The sequence below is a fragment of the Lathyrus oleraceus genome, chromosome 4, assembly GCF_024323335.1.
Source record: "Lathyrus oleraceus cultivar Zhongwan6 chromosome 4, CAAS_Psat_ZW6_1.0, whole genome shotgun sequence".
Taxonomy (NCBI): domain Eukaryota; kingdom Viridiplantae; phylum Streptophyta; class Magnoliopsida; order Fabales; family Fabaceae; genus Lathyrus; species Lathyrus oleraceus.
This window is the reverse complement of record NC_066582.1, coordinates 50,471,590-50,480,537: the sequence shown is the minus strand read 5'-3', so window position 1 is coordinate 50,480,537 and position 8,948 is coordinate 50,471,590.

Sequence of the window (8,948 nt, the reverse complement as noted above, 5' to 3'; positions counted from 1 at the left end):
TTTAAGAAAAATGCTCAGGAGCTCGAATTTGGCCTCAATTTTGTCCAATTCCAAGTATATAAAAAGATACAGGGATTTGAATTTTGAGGATCATGAACTGGGTTGCTTCGATTTGACCTCAAAGCAACTCAATCTTTTGGAAAGGTGATATCAAGGGGAACAACTTTCATGTTGAACACTTTTTCATTTAAAGCTTGGATCATGATGAATTTTGAGGTGGAAGCTTGGATCATGATGAATTTTAATGGATTTCATATCATAAAAAATGAGAAAGTTATGGTCTTGGCAAGTTGACCTCCAAATTAGGGTTTAGACAAAATGACATATAATCTTTCACCATAAACAATGATTTTCCAAGCAAAACTAGCTCTAGACCTCAACATGAAAGTTGTTTGGAATGTCATTTAAATTAACTTTTTCTCTTGGAATCATTTTCATATGACAAAAATTGTAGGAGATAGGGTCTAGGGAACCCCAGTTTTGGCTAGTTGACTTTCTTTGGTCAACCACCTTGAACCAACTTTCAAACTTGAAGTTCTCTTGATCTTTGGGACTCATGGAGGATCATATATGCATAATATGATGTAAGCTGAAGTATAACTTGAAATATTTGATCAACTGTTGAAGAAACTTGTTGAAGAAGTCACACAAGATACCCAGATGAATTAGGGTTTCCAAGGCAAACAAACTCCAAACTCTTGATGATTCATTGATCAAAATAAAATGTGAAGATCATAGGGATTGATATATGATGTATAGAGCCATTGTGGTCCAATTATTGATTGATATCCTTGCATTGAGGGTCTCAAACCCTAGATATGAGCCTGATGGAGCATAGGTGAGCATGTGCACTACCTACAAAAGAGTTAAACTATACAATGACATTTTTTTTGTATTTTGGTTAGTAAAAAAAGATAAATGGAGTATGATACAATCAAATGTGCTTGGTGATCTCTCCCAATTCAAACCCAATGAATGAGGGGTGAGGAGGATGTCAAGTTGTGATCTCAATGCTAATGCATATGATGAGATATCATGAGGGATCTTAGGGTCAAAATTGGGATATTACAGCTGCCCCTATTTAAGGACGTTCTAGATGAGGAGATTAAGGTTTAAATCATCGTATTGACTCGGTATAATGGACTTAAATAACAACATATAGAAACAAATTTTAGTTCCTAAGAGACCTCATGATGCATATGATATGAATGCTGAAAATATTCTCTGTGGGGAAAATGTTGCCACAAAGGAAAAAGAATATGGAGAGATTGAAAGTCCATAGGAGCACAATGCATTCCATAAGGAAAACTTACTGGGGAGACATAGACTCTGGGGGATATAGAGTTGTGCGTAAGCCATGCTACGACTTAAAATTGCTGGGAAACACGAGAGATTCCATGAAAATAAATCAATGGAAAAACTCAGTCGGGGATAAAAGAAAAATCTGCAGGGGAAACGGGTAGATCAGGATAAAATTGAAATGCCCAAACCCAACAAGAAATGGCTATTTCAATGAGGAAATATGCACTCAAACTCAACTGGGGAAGAAAAGAACTTTAACACAGGAGTATCAAAAGTATATTATCTTCTACCAGTTACTGGGTAAGGAGATAACAAAATCTGTCAAAGAGGACATCCATTACCAGTTAGGGAAAACATATCAAGGATGATTTGTTGAGGGCAACATGAGGTGTATCCATTACCAGTTACTAGGTAAGAATAACCAGCTGGGGAAAAGCCAAAATAGGATTTACAGCTATCGGTCACTGGGCAGATGACCAAAGAGAGAGAATATTCGTCATTGATTAAAGTGAACATATCAAGGATAAACTCAAAGGAAGAATATATGTCATCGGTTAATATGAACATATTAAGGATAGACCACCTGGGGAATTAGGAATAATATCCGTTACCGGTTTGGGTAAACATATCAAGGATAAACTCCGAGGGAGAAACATGAATTATATCTATCGGTTAATGGATAGAATACCAAAAGAGAATATCTGTCATCGGTTAGGATGATCATGTCATGGATAGAATCTGCAAGGGGAAACAGGGTTTACAACTACCATTCACTGGGCAGAAGACCAAAAGGAGGAGGAAACCCGTCATCGGTTAGGATGAACATATCAAGGATTAACTCTCTAGGGAGAATAGGGATTACAACTACATTTTCACCGGGTAGAATACCAAAAGAGAGAATATCCGTCACCGGTTAGGATGAACATATCAAGGATAGACTCAAAGCAACGGAAGCAAATATATGTCATCGGTTAGGATGAACATATCAAGGATAAACTTCCTAGGGAAACGTGAAGACGAATTCGCTAGGGAGAAAAGGGAACTGGATTACTTTTACCGGGTATTGGGAAAAAGTAAAGTACTCATAAATCGAGAAGAATATTACCAGTTACTAGGTAATAGACTCTCAAGGGACCAAAAGCATCTATCTAGGTAAGATCTAGAAAGCAAAGGCCAATCAAAGACTTACCCGATGAGGATATAACTCAGGGGGAGTGGTTCCATCTAGATAATCAACTGGAAGAAAGCTGAAATAATAATCATCCACGAGGAAATAGCTCAATGGGGAATGAGAAAGATTAAATTCTTTCTGCTTAAGGGGCTGACACTCTACAATTGAAAGAGGACAGACACACCGTATTTGCGTGGGGGAAAGGATACCACCATAGCAGAGGATCAGAGAAATAATGACTCATAAAATGCAAAAATGTAATAATGGGTGTGTGTGTATATATATATATATATATATATATATATATATATATATATATATATATATATATATATATATATGATTATACTGACAAAACGATCGCAAAGGATACAAACGTCGCCGATTTGAATCATCAATACAACATCTCAGCCAATCTCGACAGAAAGGAATCAACTGGAGAAAGAGAGGTAAAGGATGAACGAAAATTGTCCATCACAAAGGCTCAACCCTGGCTGGGGAAAAGGGAAAAGATTTGCCGAGGATCTGCACCATCAACTCTGCGAGGAATTTTAGGTCAACACCATATCAAATGGGAGACAACCTTACAGAGGATCGGACATACTTCTCTATAATCAGTGTTGAACTGGAATCTGCTGGATACTTGAGGGGAAACACAATCTTGTGGTGGACTTAATGCAAACTGCGGAGAAACGTGCCTATAACTCAAAGGAGGCAAATGCAAACTCGGTTGGGGAAATCAACGAGATTCGGTTGGAGATGCTGAAATGTTGCTGGCGAGGAAATGGAAATTACACCAATTGCTTGGGGAAAACCAACAATGCCTCGCATTTTAGGGCTCACCTATTCTCAGACCGTTGTATGATATTCCTTAAATGAAATCGATTGCTCTTAAAAGTAACTACTTTTATTATTTAAGAAAACATGATTTTGATTTAAAAATTCAATTTCAAAATGATCATCATAAAATTTAAATTCTATTTGGCTGAAAGATAAATAATAGTAAAAACAATTGGATAAAAAGCTCAACTTTATTTAATAGAATGGTAGTCTGTAAATGACAAGACTCCATAGATCTTTACAAAAGTTGAAAAATGGTAACTTACATGGAAAAGGGCTACATTGAATACAATGACCAGTAATCCTTCTACCGCCTTCAATATTCGCTGCGATCTTGGCTTCGGTTGAGAGTAACGAATCAAAACCAACCTACATGCTCAAGAATGTATTCAAGACTGAAGATCAACAGGATGTAGTTACTTGCCATAATCCCTAATTTTTTTTTTGCATAAATTGCCCCAAGGTGGGATACTCAACTTACTGGGATAAATTTTCGGTTTTATGTCTCTAACTTTTTCCTGGATCGCCCATTCGGGTTTTCGATCCACTGAGATGCTCATTTTTTCCTAAGCTGCCCTTTCGGGTGTCATCTTGATCTGATTATAACCATCTTTCGACTAGCTTTGTTTAAATCACTATAATCAACACACATACAAGCTTTTCCATCTTTCTTCGGAACATGCACAATATTGGTCACCCATTATGGATACTCAGTAGTAACAAGGAAACCAACATCAATCTGCTTTTGCACTTCTTCTTTGATCTTCACTTTCTTATCAGGATGAGTCCTCCTCAACTTCTGCTTGACTGGCGGGCATTCTGGCTTCAACGGAAACCTATGCTCCACAATCTCAGAATCCAAACCAGGCATGTCTTGATAGGACAAGCAAACACATCTGAATACTCTCGAAGAAGATCAACCAACCCCTTCTTAATCTCTAGACACAATTGAGACACAATCTTGACTTCCTTCACATCCTCTTCGGAACCCAAGTTGACTAACTCAATCTGCTCTTCGAATGGCTGAATGGCTTTTTCCTCGTGCTCAAGTAGACGAGACATTTCATCAGACACTTCTTCGTCACTTTCTTCCTCAGCCTCAAACACAGGGAATTCAAAGTTTGGAGAAGGAGTAGGATCATTGTATTCAATGGGTTTAGAAACCAACCTGCATAATGATTTGATATTTTGATTTTAGAGAAGTGAATTGTGACCAAATATTATGCAGATGGACAATTATTATTTATTTATGTTTTATGTGATTACCATTTTTTCAGAAAAGCAAAAAGTAAAAATAAAACATCATAGATGTGGATGAAAAGAATTGTATTTTATTAATGATTAATTTGAAATATGCCCAACAATGTTCACTTCTCCCTTAGGCATAGGAGAAGGATTTTTCTAAAATGATAAAAAAACAAATTACTTAGAGCGATGAACAATGACAGGAACATCAACAACGGCCCAATTGTTGCAAGCCTTTCCATGTGTCACGAAATTGGCGCAGTCTTCACCTTCATCACCCTCGATCACGGCAGTTGAGTGTTGTTCATTACCATGGATGAACCCTTTGCTACGGAAACTAGGTTGCACATCTTCAGCTTTGATATAAAAAGACCCTTGTTGAAATCCCAAACCAGTTCTACTCTTGTTCTCGGCGACCTCTACCATGCGGCCCAACTGATCTGACTGCCATCTTCGACAATTTTCTGAGTGTCTTTGAAAGAAGACATGGGTGCCCCAGTTTTCTTCACTTTAGAAATAGATAGAACTTGGAACGGAGTTCTAATCTCATCCTCACCTTCCACATATGAAAAAGACGACAGGTGACTTACTAACAGTGTTTTCTCTCCACCAACAATGACAAGCTTGCCATTCTTCACAAATTTCAACTTCTGGGGCCGAGTGGATGTCACGGCTCCAGCCTCATGTATCCATGGCCTTCCCAACAAGCAGATATACGCCGTGTGGATATCCATCACTTGAAAAGTAATCTGGAAATCACTTGGACCTATCTTCACTGGAAGGTCCACTTCACCAATAACAGTCTTGCGAGAACCATCAAATGCTTTGACAATCACGCCATTGTACCTCATGGGGCGCCTTGATACGTTAATCTTGTCAGAGTTGATTTGGGGAGTACATTCAATGAAGAACCAGTATCAACCAACACATTTGACAGCGCATCTTCCTTGCAATTCATTGATATATGTAGTTCCAGATTGTGATATCTGCCCTCCTCGGGAAGCTCTTTATCACAAAAACTCAAATTGTTGCAGGAAGTAATGTTAGCCACAATGTGGTCAAATTGATCCACAGTTACATCATGTTCTACATAGGCTTGCTCCAACACCCTTTGCAATGCTTTTCTGTGCGCTTCAGAGTTCATGAGCAGAGACAACACTGAAATCTTTGACGGAGTCTAGAGCAGCTGCTCCACCATATTAAATTCACTTTTCTTAATCAATCTTAGTATCTCATCATCATCACTAGGCTTCAAATTGCTGGACTCATCAGACTGACATTTTGGAGCACTAATCGGATTTGTTACGAGTACATCAACCTTCTTACCAACAAACACATCTTCTATCACCTCTTTTGGAAAGACATTTCCAAATACATGAGCACTACGAGTCACCTTGACTATATCGGCAATGTTCACAACATAATTGGTCGTAGGCAACGGAACCTCTTGACCATTCTCCAACATAGTAGCATTATACTGACACGGAACAACTCTATCGGATGCATACAGGATGGGGCCTGCTAACCATATTACCAATGGCGATGCCGATCTATTAACATTTTTGTTGTTGCTACTATCAAACTGAATTACTACCCGCTCAGGGGTCTTAAACACGGGTTTATTACATTGACATCATATGTATCCCTCGACTGTTGAATCTGGATTACAATCTCATCCATCAACTTCTGGATATCTCTCTTGACGATTGAACACCCACGAGGGTTTACACTGCAAATTGCACAACCATCATGGTCGTGCTCGCAATCACTAATCAAACAGAAATAACTCCTTTGCATCTCCACCAAGAACCTACGAATACATCGTACATCGAAGACTCGGAAATTTCCTGGGCAACCTTCCACCATATTAACTGAAGCATTAGCATGAGCAGGTAAAGGATTGGCTTTCGCATTCAGCGCACGGTCCTCAAAGGACACCATCCCACTCTTCACAAGTTTATGGACCTCATACTTCAATGAGTAACAGTTCTCAATATCATGGTCGGGAGCTCCTTGATGAAAGGCGTAATGGAGCTCTGGTTTATACCCCCACGGAAACGGTTCTGGAATTTGAGGCGGATTTCTTGGTTGTAGTAGGTTCTTGAGAAACAAAACGGATACCATTCAGCATACGACATAAGAATAGGGTCAAAAGAGACCTTCTTCCTCTCGAAACTCTATTGTTGTTGATTATTGTTGTTGTTGTAGTTGTTTGTTCTTTGTTGCGGCTGTTGTTGACGTTGTTGTTGAACTGGTGCTGGTTGATTGTTTGAAAATACTGGAATAACGGATGAAACTTGATGATGATGCTGGCGCGGTTGCGGATTTCTTTTGACATGAGGCCTCTTTTGCCTCCCTACAGATACTGCATTGGTTTTACCTTCCTTCTTTCTGGTGAAACTACTTCCATACTTCTTGCTTGATGATACCTTTTCCTTAGACAAACATCCCTCACGGGCACCTTCTTCTAACTTCATCCCAATGTTTACCATTTAGGTAAAATCACTGGGGGCACTAGCAATCATGCGTTCGTAATAAAACGAACTCAGGGTCTTAAGGAAAATATTGGTCATCTCTTTCTCTTCCAACGGAGGGTTGATCTGAGCAACAATCTCTCTCCACCTCTGGGCATACTCTTTGAATATCTCTTTGTCCTTCTGAGACATCGACCTCAACTGGTCTCTATCAGGCACCATGTCCATGTTGTACTTATATTTCTTCACAAAAGCTTCACCCAAATCATTGAACGTGCGAACACTTGCACTATCTAACCCATATACCACCTCAGAGTGGCACCAGTCAGACTGTCTTGGAAGTAGTGAATCAATAACTGATCATTATCAGTTTACATTGACATTTTTCTGGCATACATGACGAGGTGGCAAGTGGACAAGTATTTCCCTTATACTTTTCAAAGTCAGGGACTTTGAACTTCATCGGGATTTTGACATTCGGCACTAAGCAAAGTTCAGCAGCACTCTTACCAAACAAGTCTTTTCCTCTCAAAGTCTTCAATTCCTTTCGCAACTCAAGGAACTGATCCTTCATCTCATCCATCTTCTCATAAACATCAGGGCCCTCAGACGGCTCGGAATTGTAGATGATGTCCTCGACACGAGGTAGAGTGTGAACAACTGGAGGCGGAACGGACATGACCGGGCTAGATGTCGGCATGGAAGCAAAAGTAGGCGGAAACCCTTTAGGCACAAAGTTTGGTGGCATTCCCCACGGGAATCCGGCAGGTATAGCTGGAGCAAACTGAGTGGTAGGCACGGTTGAGGTGGCAACCTCTGAAATGACAGTCCTCTGAGGAAGAGGAGTTGCAAGCGTTGGAGAAGACTGATTCTGAGCAGCAAGAACAGACTCCATCATGGCAGTCAAACTAGTAATCTCGTCCTTCAACTCTCGGTTCTCTTGTTCCAAATTTTCCATGATTCTCGGTTGATTGGCGCGAGTGTTGTATCGGTGAGTCAGCTTGGCTGAAGCACATAAGAATAACCAATAAGACATTTGGCAGAAGAAAACCTGTTATGCAAATGATGCATGTAATGTAATGTTTTGCTTGTTTTTATTTTCAAGTAACATACTATTTTATTTGCAAATGTATGATAACAACAATAACACATTTGATTGACCATAAAAATCTCTTTTATTCATATAATTCTTGAAGGATTACACTGAGTACAATTTTAGAAACCAAAATACAAGTACAAGAGAAAAGGAAACTAATCATCCTAAGGATCACCTACCAATAGTGTCAGATGATCTAGCTATAAGCGCGTACTTCCTTCGAATGCGTCGAATCTCGGATTCAAAAGAAGTCTTCATCTGATCCTTCTCAAAGACAAACTGATCAACAATCTTCTTCCAAGCATCGGACGGCTAAGGCATACTAGAGGAAGATGGACCCTCTGGCTCTTTCTATCTCTTCACTGCTCGGTCTTCAAGAAGCACAATAACTGCATCATTGTCCTTAGACTTAAGCTGTAACTCCTCATGCTTTCGACTCAAAGCATGGAACCGATATTCCCACATATCTTTCTCTTGCTTCATCTTGGCGAGCGCGTCTTCCAACTCCTCTACATCTTGGTTAGGGAGAGTTAATGGCTCAACCACCGACATAGGCCTCTCACAAGCATACAGCATCTTCAATTCCCTAGCTCTTTTCTTCACCCAAAAAGTGTAAGCTTACAAAACTACACAGTTGCGCGGACCAAGCTCTTATCTTCCTTTCCTATTCACATTATGCCAAGCATGTACCATCTTCTGCTTCAAATGTTGGGGATCTTTACCCTCTTGATAGAAAAGACCTTCTAACTTAGTGTTATTATTTTTGTCTCTCAAGGGGAACCCAAGTTGACGACGAGCCAAAGCAGGGTTGTAGTTGATC